This window comes from Rhipicephalus microplus, unplaced genomic scaffold (genome assembly GCF_043290135.1).
Source record: "Rhipicephalus microplus isolate Deutch F79 unplaced genomic scaffold, USDA_Rmic scaffold_18, whole genome shotgun sequence".
Classification (NCBI taxonomy): domain Eukaryota; kingdom Metazoa; phylum Arthropoda; class Arachnida; order Ixodida; family Ixodidae; genus Rhipicephalus; species Rhipicephalus microplus.
The window spans coordinates 5,977,833-5,989,064 of record NW_027464591.1 but is presented as its reverse complement, the minus strand read 5'-3'; positions in this window follow the sequence as shown (position 1 = coordinate 5,989,064).

The window sequence follows — 11,232 nt, the reverse complement described above, 5'->3', positions numbered from 1 at the left end:
AATTAACACGCCGGGTGCACGTTTGACACGTTCACAATTATTTCAATATATGTATACTCTGATGGGCATCTAGTCTTCCATAGTGGTGGCCTCTTCTCCACCGTCACCTTCGTCAACCAAGGTAGCGGCTGCAGTCGGCACATGGGCAACGTGATCGCCGTCGGCGGTCACTGGATTCGGCAGTCCACTGGACGCGTTCGCCGAGACCAACACCCTGGCTTGGGGACTTATCCTGGTGAACGCCCGTCGCGTCGTCTCCTCCACTGCGTGATGCCTCGACGTGGAACCCACGGTGACGAAGAAAATCAGAGCCAGCCCTATAACGGCCACTAAGATTATATAGACGATCAGGCAGCGCTGCCACGAGTGATCTTCCCAGAGGTCGAATTCCTTAGTGCCGTCGTCGTGGGCAGCGCTTGAGGCCGCTGGCGCCGTCGCCGTTGGCGGACCTGTCGGGCTCGCCGTGTACGAAACACGCCCGCCGTGCTCCTCGTGTCTCTCTTGAGGTTTCGATATTGGAGTAATCGCCGAACCGCCAGCACGTCCCGGGTGCGCTTTGCAGCGATGGGGTGCCACTGACGTCGGGCGACGTTGATTCAACGCTGGGGAATGCTCCGAGGCTGTGTGGTACACGCTGTTGGAACGATTTCGTGGGTGAGCTTCGTTGGGAGCCGACATTGTTGCCGTTGACGTTTCTGTATATGGGACAGGAGCGAGCCGATATGATAATGGTGATGAGGAGGCACACACATGGCTCTGACCTTTTCAGGGGGCGTGCACTTCTTGGTCAGTCGGACTACAAGGCCAGTGTATTGCCATCACCTTCACTTCAGAGAAAACAAACCGCATCACTGTCATTGCTGCTCGGGTAATGAATTCTTCCTCGCAACCTGGTGTAATCAACCTACCACGTGGGATCGGTCATGAACTACTTACTACTTTGTTATAGATGCTGAACTGGTTGGCGTTATAGGATATACAAAGCTAGAGCGCATTTCGAGAACCTCAACAAACTTTTTTCTTCTATTCATCCGTCTGAAATACATCGGATCTGTCGACATGCTCGTGACATGCTCGCGTCATGCTCGTTATTCTAAAAACGACACGAGAATCTGCTATACGTTCGCCACAAGGCACAGTGCACGTCACGTGTTCGCCATGTGAACCATATGCAAGGAACCTCAAGCCGGTATATTGTGCAATGTGTTATCATGCCAGCTGTCATGACTGCCATGATAAGAGACTTCTCTACAGACACAGCATGAATCCCTGCGCATGTGTACCAATGGAACACAATTATAGGAGAGAGTTACTCCATTCTTTACAATCATTAAAGAGAAAGAAAAGTGCCCTGGTTAGTTCAAATCATAGTGCCCGATCTTAAAACGCGACATCTTCGGGTTGAAGCAGTGGACAAGATGAAATTTTTTTTTCACCTCAGTAGCATAATTTCAGGAAATCCTTGTGGGTGTCCTTTGTGGCTGTTACTTTTCTTTTATGCTGCAGTGGGATATTTCTAAGCCTGGCAGACTTTCATAAGACCTATTTGCACGTGAACTAAGCAACGTTGCTTGTCGGGTGAGTTGCAACAAGTCTATCATGATGTAGTTCAGCGCGAAAAAGAGGCAACAAACGAGATAGAAAACAAGGACAAAGCACATTCTTCTTACTAAGGTTTATTAGATTGGGAAACACTCACATATACACAGACAAACCAACAAAATATGAAAACCAAGAAAGAAAAGATCGGGAAGAAAAAATCAAAGGTTAAAACCAAAGACGTGCCGATAAGTCCCACACGAGAATTGACACACGAGTACTATAGTGGGCTGGTGCTATAGTGCTCGTGTGTGACTTACCGCCACTTCTTTAGTTTCCACTTTTTGATTTTTTCTTCCTGGTTTTTATCTTTTTTGCTTCACCTGTGTATATATATGCGTGCGTCCAAATCTAGTAAACTTTAGTTGGAAGAATGCGCTGTGTCCTCGTTCTATCGATCTTTTGTTGCCTGTTTGTCGCATTGCACTACATTATGATTTACGTGAACTCAGTACGAAGTTCGCGACTGTGGTACGAGTCTGTGCAGCATTTAAGAGTTCCGAAAAACGTTGCTTGAAACTACGCGCTTTTTAAACAGGAGAATATCAAGTTCTGCATTGTTCTCGCATATCCACCAGTTCGAGTGCTCTTCATTTCATCACATGCCACTGTGCTACTGTGGTAAATCGTGCTTACGAGGTATATTTTCCTCATTCGTTCTCTGCAACTCCGTAACTCTTTATCGGTATTGTGAAAAATAAACCGCACACACATGTAGCTTTTTTACATCTAGAACCACTTCACTCCTCAGCAACACTGAGCAGAGAAACGAACTTGAAACGGTCGAAGATAATGCCACGCACAGGGATCCCCAGAGTTGACTCCCCGTGAAATCCATGACCTTATCATGATCGCTCCCGAATATTCCGCGAAATATACACCCCGAATACACCAGATGCAGGTGCCTTGCGCGGGTGACCACCACTCTCAAGCGCATAGGCACGGAAGCGGACGACGTCTCGTTCGCGGACGCCACCGCCTATCGCAACAACCGAGCCTTCACTGCGGTCGCGTTATTAGAGAGTTTTAGTACTGCGGAATGGTGCTACGTACGCATCACGCAGGCGCCTTGCGTTACGTGGCGTCGTTTGCCACTAATCGGCTCTTAGTACGCCGTAGTACCCGCGTACGTAACGAGCGTGAAGCGTGTTGTGCCATCTGGTAGATCAAAATAGAAGCACGTGTTGTTGGCAGCCAATGTGAGCCAATCGAAGTGTTATAGCCAGATTATGGCCATATTTTAGGCCACAGAGCCGGTCCGTGCTTGCCCTCGATGCCGCCATTTTGCAAAACGAAGTCTCGAGCTGTCGCGAACTTGTTCGAGAGCGGCGCGTTCACCTCATACGTACGCACGCACGCATCTCATGCGTGCGTACGTAGCGGCTGCGTACGTAACGCGATACGTGCGCGTTCCGGTCTGCGCATGCGCACTATGCAGAACGTGGCGTCCTTACGTACGCAACGCCGCCACGTACGCAGCGTACGCAGTACTAAAACTCTCTATTATCTACGCAGCGAATTCTTAACTCCACCACGATCCTCACCCGAAACCCAGAAGTAGCGGAGCAAGTAGTGTAGCCATTGGTGTGCTCGACAGCAAACGCAAGGTCATCTACAGCGACTCCAGACCGGCCATCAAAGCCTTTGAACATGGCGTCATCTCCAACCAGGCGTTACGAATCCTCCATAGCGTGGACCAGAGTACCCTGAAGCACCACACTGTCATCTGGTTCCCCGTTCATCTCGGCCGGGTGCCAGGTGCCCCGTCCAACCTTAACGAGATCACCCGTGATGCAGCGTGTGCACTTGCGGACCACGTCGCCACAGGGCAATTCCATCTCGCTGAGTTAGAGACCAGTCGGGGTGCCCATAACGTACAACGACATCACATAAGACTTCTACCTTGAACATCGCATTTTTCCGCCCCCACATACCAACCTTAACAGACCACAGGCGCTAATCCTACACGCTTATTACAAACTCACACGTACCCGAACCTTACCAAACTTTCCGTCTACTATCTCAATGCGTACCCCAGCGACACGTGCCCCTCGTGCATATGCACAGTGACACTCGCACACATGCTTTGGGAAGACGTTGCTCTGGGAGTGTAGAAACGCTCTTTCCGACTCTACCTCAAACAAGGGAGAAAGGTCCCTCCGAAGCTCACTTCTCGCCGACCAGCAGTGGGCCGCCCCGCAGGCCCACGAAGCGGCCGCCAGGTACTCCTTGTCAGTCCATACGTGGGAGACGCCCGCTTTGCGCTAAGCGTGTTGTTCCGGGCCAAAATAAAGTTTTTTCATTCCATTCCATAATGCCACGTGAAGAGAGGAACATCGTCTTGTTTTCATCCATCAATCATCCATCAAAGCTGGATGATTGTAATGGCTAATGTGGTTGTTTCGAGATTGTTTCTAGGCTTAAATTTTATATGCGATGCAGGTTGTTTGTAGGTTACTTCTAGGACGTGGCTAGGCTTTGGCTACGGGATGCTAGGCTGTTTTTAAGTTGATTATCAGCGTAGAGAGGTTCGAGTTAAGCCACGGACAGTCACAGACACGACGCGTATGTCGAAACTCCAGAGACAGAAACTCGCGCTCAAACAAAGCGTTCGCACCTTTCACAAGTCTACGGGCCTGCCGTCGTTGACATAGGCCTCCAATCGCTTTGGATTCTCCTAACAGTCGCCGTTATCTTTGCTGTTCATTAGCATTATCTCGTTGCACGTATTGGGGGTCTTCAACTCGCCTCCGTCATTTTGCAACCATTTATTTGGCTAACCGTTGCCTATCTTTAGTCCATGAACAAGTTGGTGAGTTGTGGTATTTACCCAATTTCTGTGGCACATGTCTATTTATGGTGATGACAAGTTTTTTGGGCGAGGTCAACAAGGAATGGTTCGTTAAACAGCTTTGCTGTTAAACTTGCACACACCTAAATACGCAAGTACCAGAATTGTTCCTTCTGATTTCAGAAGCTTCAGTGGCGATGGAGCCAATTTCTGCTTAGAAGCTTGGCCGTTCCGGCATTCTGAGGTTCTTTGGTCGAAAAGCGGCATGCAATCCAGGCGTGCTAATGATGATGAGAGAGAGATGAAAACATTTATTGTAAAACAGAAAGAGTTGACATTTGCCACGTACAATGGGAGTCGTTACCCCAAGCCTGTAGGCAGAAGGGGACAGTGGTGTAATTTTAAACTCAAAGCATTTCCTTGCCTACTGCATGCACTCTTAACATGTCTGTCTACGTACTCGGTATCTATCTACTTAGCCGCCTACGTCTGGGCACTCTCGTGATCAGCCCGTTGGCTTGGCGTAAAGCAAAGTTAATACGGAAGGGTAAGGTGGTGGGACGAATATGACTCGCTGGTAACAATCATTACGCAACTGCATCGTTACGTGCTTGTTACTTTCATGATTTGACGATTCCTAATTAGATTCTTTGTTTCCCGGGAAAGCTTGCCAGTGTCCTGTCCAACTACCCTGCCTCCAACTTCCACTGCACACTCCGTAATGATACTAGTCAGATTATTATTCATTGCATCTACGCTAAGGTTGGTTTCCTCACTAAGAGCCGAGTACCTGTTTTGAAGCGACACTCTGAATTCCTGTACTTTCCCTCTCAGTGCTAGATCATTGACTAGCTTCTTGCGTATCAGTTTCTGTCGTTCCTTTTTCAAGTCTAGGTGAATTCTAGACCGTACCATTCTATGGTCACTGCATCGTACCTTGCCAACCACTTCCACATCCTGCACGATTCCCGGGTGTGCACTCATTATAAAGTCAATTTCGTTCTTATTTTTGCCATTAGGGCTCCTCCATGTCCACTCGCGGTTTCCTCGTTTTTGGTAGAAGGTATTCAAAATGCGTAATTTATTGCGTTCTGCAAATTCTACTAGTAGTTCTTCTCTGGCGTTTCTAGTACCGATGCCATAATCTTCTACTGCCTGGTCTCCAGCCTGCTTCTTCCCTACCTTTGCATTAAAGTCGCCCATCACTACAGTATACTGTGTTTTTACCTTACTCATTGCCGACTCCACGTCTTCATAGAAGCTTTCAACTGAAGCGTCATCATGGCTGGATGTAGGCGCGTAAGCCTGTACCACCTTCATCTTGTATCTTTTATTCAGTTTAATTACGATACCTACCACCCTTTCATTAATGCTATAGTATTCCTTTATGTTGCCAGCTATGATTCTGTGAATAAGGAACTCCACTCCCTGTTCTCTTCTGTCTGCCAAGCCCCGATAACAAAGGTCGTGCCCATTCTGTAGCACCGTATAGGCCTCATCTGTCCTCCTAACCTCATTAAGCCCTATTATATGCCATTTAACACCCTCTACTTCTCAAACAGCACAGCTAGACTTCCCTCACTAGATAAGGTTCTAGCGTTAAACGTTGCCAAGTTGAGGTTACAAAATTGGATGTATGCACTAAGGGACAAAGAAGGCAAAATAGCTACCAATATGGATAGGATAGTTAAAATAGCGGAGGAGTTTTACAGAGATCTGTACAGTAGCCGAGACAACCACGACCCTGATACTACAAGAACTAGCAGTAACCCAGATGACAGACACCCCACCAGTAATGATAGAAGAAGTCAGAAAAGCTTTGGAGAGCATGCAAAGAGGCAAAGTTGCTGGTGAGGATCAGGTAACATCAGATCTGCTGAAAGATGGAGGACAGATTGTGTTAGGAAAACTAGCCACCCTGTTTACGAGGTGTCTCCTGACGGGAAGAGTACCAGAGTCCTGGAAGAATGCTATCATCATCTTAATACATAAGAAAGGAGATGACAAGGACTTGAAGAATTACAGGCCGATCAGCCTGCTCTCTGTAGTACACAAGCTATTTACAAAGGTAATTGCTAACAGAGTAAAGAAAACATTAGAATTCAATCAACCGAAGGAACAAGCAGCATTTCGAACAGGCTACTCAACAATTGACCACATTCATACTATCAATCAGGTAATAGAGAAATGCTCAGAATACAACCAACCACTATACATAGCCTTCATGGATTACGAGAAGGCGTTCGATTCATTAGAAATATCAGCCGTCATGCAGACACTGCGGAATCAGGGCGTCGATGAAGTATATATAAACATCCTGGAAGAAACCTGCAGGGGATCAACTGCTACCATAGTGCTTCATAAAAAAAGCAACAGATTACCAATCAAGAAGGGTGTAAGGCAGGGGGACACAATCTCCCCAATGCTATTTACCGCGTGCTTATAGGAGGTTTTCAGAAGCCTAGAATGGGAACAGTTAGGGATAAGAGTTAATAGAGAGTACCTTAGTAACCTGCGTTTCGCCAATGACATTGCATTGCTGATTAACTCAGGGGACGAATTGACACTCATGAATATGAAGTTAGACATGGAGAGCAGAAAGGTGGGTCTTAAAATGAATCTGCAGAAAACGAAAGTAATGTACAACAACCTCGGAAAAGAGCGGCGCTTCGAGATAGGTAATAGTGCACTTCAAGTTGTAAAAGAGTATGTCTACTTAGGGCAGGTAATAACCACGGAGCCGAACCACGAGATTGAAGTAACTAGCAGAATAAGAATGGGGTGGAGCACATTTGGCAAGCACTCTCAAATTATGACAGGTAGATTACCACTATCCCTCAAGAGGAAGGTATATAACAGCTGTATCTTGCCGGTACTTAGCTACGGATCAGAAACCTGGAGACTTACAAAAAGGGTTCAGCTAAAATTGAGGACGACGCAGCGAGAAATTGAAAGAAAAATGGTAGGTGTAACCTTAAGAGACAAGAAGATAGCAGAATGGATTAGGGGACAAACGGGGGTTAAGGATATCACAGCTGAAATCAAGAAGAAGAAATGGACATGGGCAGGGTATGTAGCGCGTAGACAGGATAACCGCTTGTCATTAAGGGTTATAAACTGCATTGCCAGAGAAGGGAAGTGGGTTAGGGGGAGACAGAAGGTTAGGGGGGCAGATGAGATTAAGAAGTTTGCGGGTATAAATTGGCAGCAGCAAGCACAGGACCGGGTTAACTGGCGGAACATGGGAGAGGCCTTTGTCTTGCAAGAGACGTAGTCAGGCTGATGATCATGATGATGATGGTTACGTAACTGTAAACAAGTGGTTATATAAAAAATATTTAAATGTTCAACTCATGTCTATGCGGACAACATTTTTACACATCTTTCGCGCCATTTTTTGTAACGTCTTGCCCAATAAAAAAAGCACGACTCAGCTACCTTCCCTTCACATGCTTCGCATAACATCGATAGGATTTGTGGGATCACCAGTTTTTTTTCTTTTTGTTGTGAAGCGACACCACAAACTGACGCTAAATACATGTAAAAATGTATGTACAGACGTATGCTGAACAGTCGCATATGTTTTACATAGCCAGTCATTCACAGTTGCGTATTCATCGATGCCAACATATAACACGAGAAGCGGTAAGCTGATATGTAGCGCTTGTGCCTGAGAAGATGGTAGCCGTGGATAGTGTAATGTAGAACACCTTTAGTAGATGGTATGTAACTACAATTAACGTTAACCCGACGTGACTGCTGTATTAGAAGAGTACATATGTAGAGTTTGTATAATTAGATATTTATTATAACCACAATAGTTGTTTCTACCAAAATTACGCTGGCACGACGGTCTTTTTGCGGAGAAATTCTAAAGCTTGGCGTTGTTCTGTGGTAGAATACTCCGTTGACACGCAGAATGCTTGAGTTAGTTTCCTGCTGGGACCCTGATATCTATTCTTTGCATTCGTCGCGTCAACGTCGTGTTCTGGCAGTTCCTGGGTATATGTAAAAACTGTTATTCACCTTTGGCTCATCGCCGCATATCGTGGCTGGTGGTATTCGGGTATGCTTCACATCGGTCCAGAGGAAACACTTTGACGACGTACGTGACGGCATTTTCATGGTATTTTTGTCAAGATCAGCCAGACATATTCGTCGAAGCCTTTTAACCTCCCATACTAATTTTGGTCTACTGTAATTGAAGGAGGATATCACGAGAGCACCCAGACGTAGGCGGCTATATGTACATAGAAGCGCTCAAAGTACCTGTGGTTCACTAAGAATTGCTTCGCATTTAAAAGGAGAACTGTTTGGGGGCCAAAGCACGACACCGCTGCATGGTCGGAGTCCCTGGCCCGGGACACCACATGAACGCCGCATGAGTGAGATTTTCCTAATTTGCGTGCCACATAGCCATTTATTATGAGGATTCTTTTCTGATGGGCCACACACACAAATTACGGTTAGCTTAAACAGCTGCCCTATGAAAGAAAGAAGGTTCTTCATTTCTTCGTCCCCGCTGTGGTTGACTTGCCTGCATTGAGAAAAATACAAAGTGAAGCTACAGTGTAGGGGCCGACATGGTGGCCGTACTTGCATGAAATGAGAAAATTTGACCTTGAAATAATTAGAAAAATATTGACTTTATACTATAGCAACCTCGTAAGAGGAGGTCCTCAACACGAAATAAAAAGCGCAGGTATAATCTTAGTTTTATGCAGATTGTCTCATCCTACTCATCTCCAACACCAGTTAATGCAATTAAAAATCGCCATACTGCACAGCTTACCAATTAAAGGTACATTAATGATATAGTAAACAAGCTGATCGTACTGTCAACGCTATATTGAATTTTTGAAGGAAAGGAAAACAAGTAAGAACTTCGTCCATAATGAACGCTGCAAATCATTTCGAGTGGAAAATAATACTGCGCCGCGGTGTCGCAAGCGCGGTCACTTAGTTTCGGGATTCTTCTGAAGTAGATGAGCTGGACATTCGTGCTCGTGTCTGCAGTTTCGCGGTGGCCGTTTCCGCATTTCGCATCACTCCACCTCGGCCAGAGCCGGGAGTGCTTACGTGACGGTGCCCTTCTTCCAGACTGGCATCTCCAGTCGCATGTCGCGTCACGAAACGACACACCGTGCAAGTGCCGAGGATCCTCTGTTGGGCATCGCCCATGGAATCACCCCTACCCAATGCAACAGCCAGCGATTCCTCGCTTTTCAGCTCCGCGTTCCGAACCGATGTCGGCAGGTCGGAAGTGACGGGCTTCTCTTTGAAAACGCCAGTAGGAATGCTTAATCGGCCTATGGTGCCTTCGCCGACGCTACTCGCTGTGATGGCAGGTAGCTCGCCGACCATCGAGAAAATCAACACACAGAGAGCGAGGACGCACAACACTAAGAAAGTGAGGCACACGGTTTTGGCTGTTGCGATCCACCTCATCAATGAAGTCTGCAATTCGCTGGGAGTCGATGGTCGAAACTTGCCCAAGAAGTAATCAAAAGGCTTCGCTCGCGGCTCCAGGAATGGAGCGGCGAGTAGAGCTGGCGGCTGCGGAGGTAGCCAGTTGGTGCCGGCCCAGGCGTTCTCGTCTTGGAATAAGCTTTGAACGAGCTGCTGCGGTTGGGCTTCACCAGATGGCGTAACGAGGATGTACTGCGGTAACTGAGAGCTGTCGACGGAGATTCCCGGCTTTGATTGCGTCTTCTGTATCACATTCAGTGGAAGCGACAGAGCTTTGTCCGGCGTCCACTGGAAGCTGGACCGCCTCGGCTGCTGGCCATCGTAGTGCATGACAAGATCGATTGGACTATGGGTATTGGGTGAGGAAAGTCTCTGGCTCGAACTTCTTTGGCCTCAAGAAAGGATCGAAGCCTTCAACGCTTCAATGTCTCTAACTGTGTTCCTACGATCATTGGAAAGATGAGGAGCAACCCTACCAGAGCTCTGAGCAGATTCCTTCTTTTTCGCCTTCTACTGTGGCTCACGCCCACTGCGGGGATTTTCCAACAATTGTGTGGTCTTATAAAATGTTATTATGGAACTAAATTTAGAACAAGGAATGTTATAAAATAAACATATTACAAAATGTCCACACAGACATTACAAAATATCCAGACAGACGGACCGTAGAACACGGAGGATTCGCGGTTTACCGATATACCCCCGGAGCTTCGCCGACTGTTGTTGTTGTTGTTGTTGTTGTCCCTTCGCATTGGCACATACCCACTATGGGGGATTGGCCATGAAATCTAGAAGTATCCTATATGAGATATATTAAAAGGTTTATCCTTAATGAAAAAACTAATGATGTAATAGAAAATAATAATTAACTAAAAAGGAATATTAAACTAAACAAATAATTGAAGATTGTCTGTGTGTCTCCTTTTCCTTGTCCTCCGTTCTTGGTGCTGTTTCTTTTTCTTGATCTCCTCTGCTTCATTTCCAGCACACGAACGTCGATCGATTTGGCGCACAATGGGGAAGAGAGAGAGATAAAAAAAAGAAAAAAGAGAGTTCCGGAAAAAAAGACATAAGTGACAGGTTGTAATATGAAAATCATGAAATGCATGTCATGTACAACGTTATCTACATGCCATGCTCATGATGTCCTCGCGGCCGTTTCTCTTGCTTGAGACACTACAAAATTGGTATCGCGTGACGGGACTACATGACAAGCGTAAATAACAAGTCCGTACAGGCCAGTCATGACATGCACGTTATGTACAGCATTATTTGCTCCTTACTGGATGTAACCCATAACATCGGTTTCCACTGTGCGTGGGATCTGCTGGCTTTTTTTTTCTTTTTCTGTTTGTGTCTGTTCCTCTCTGTAT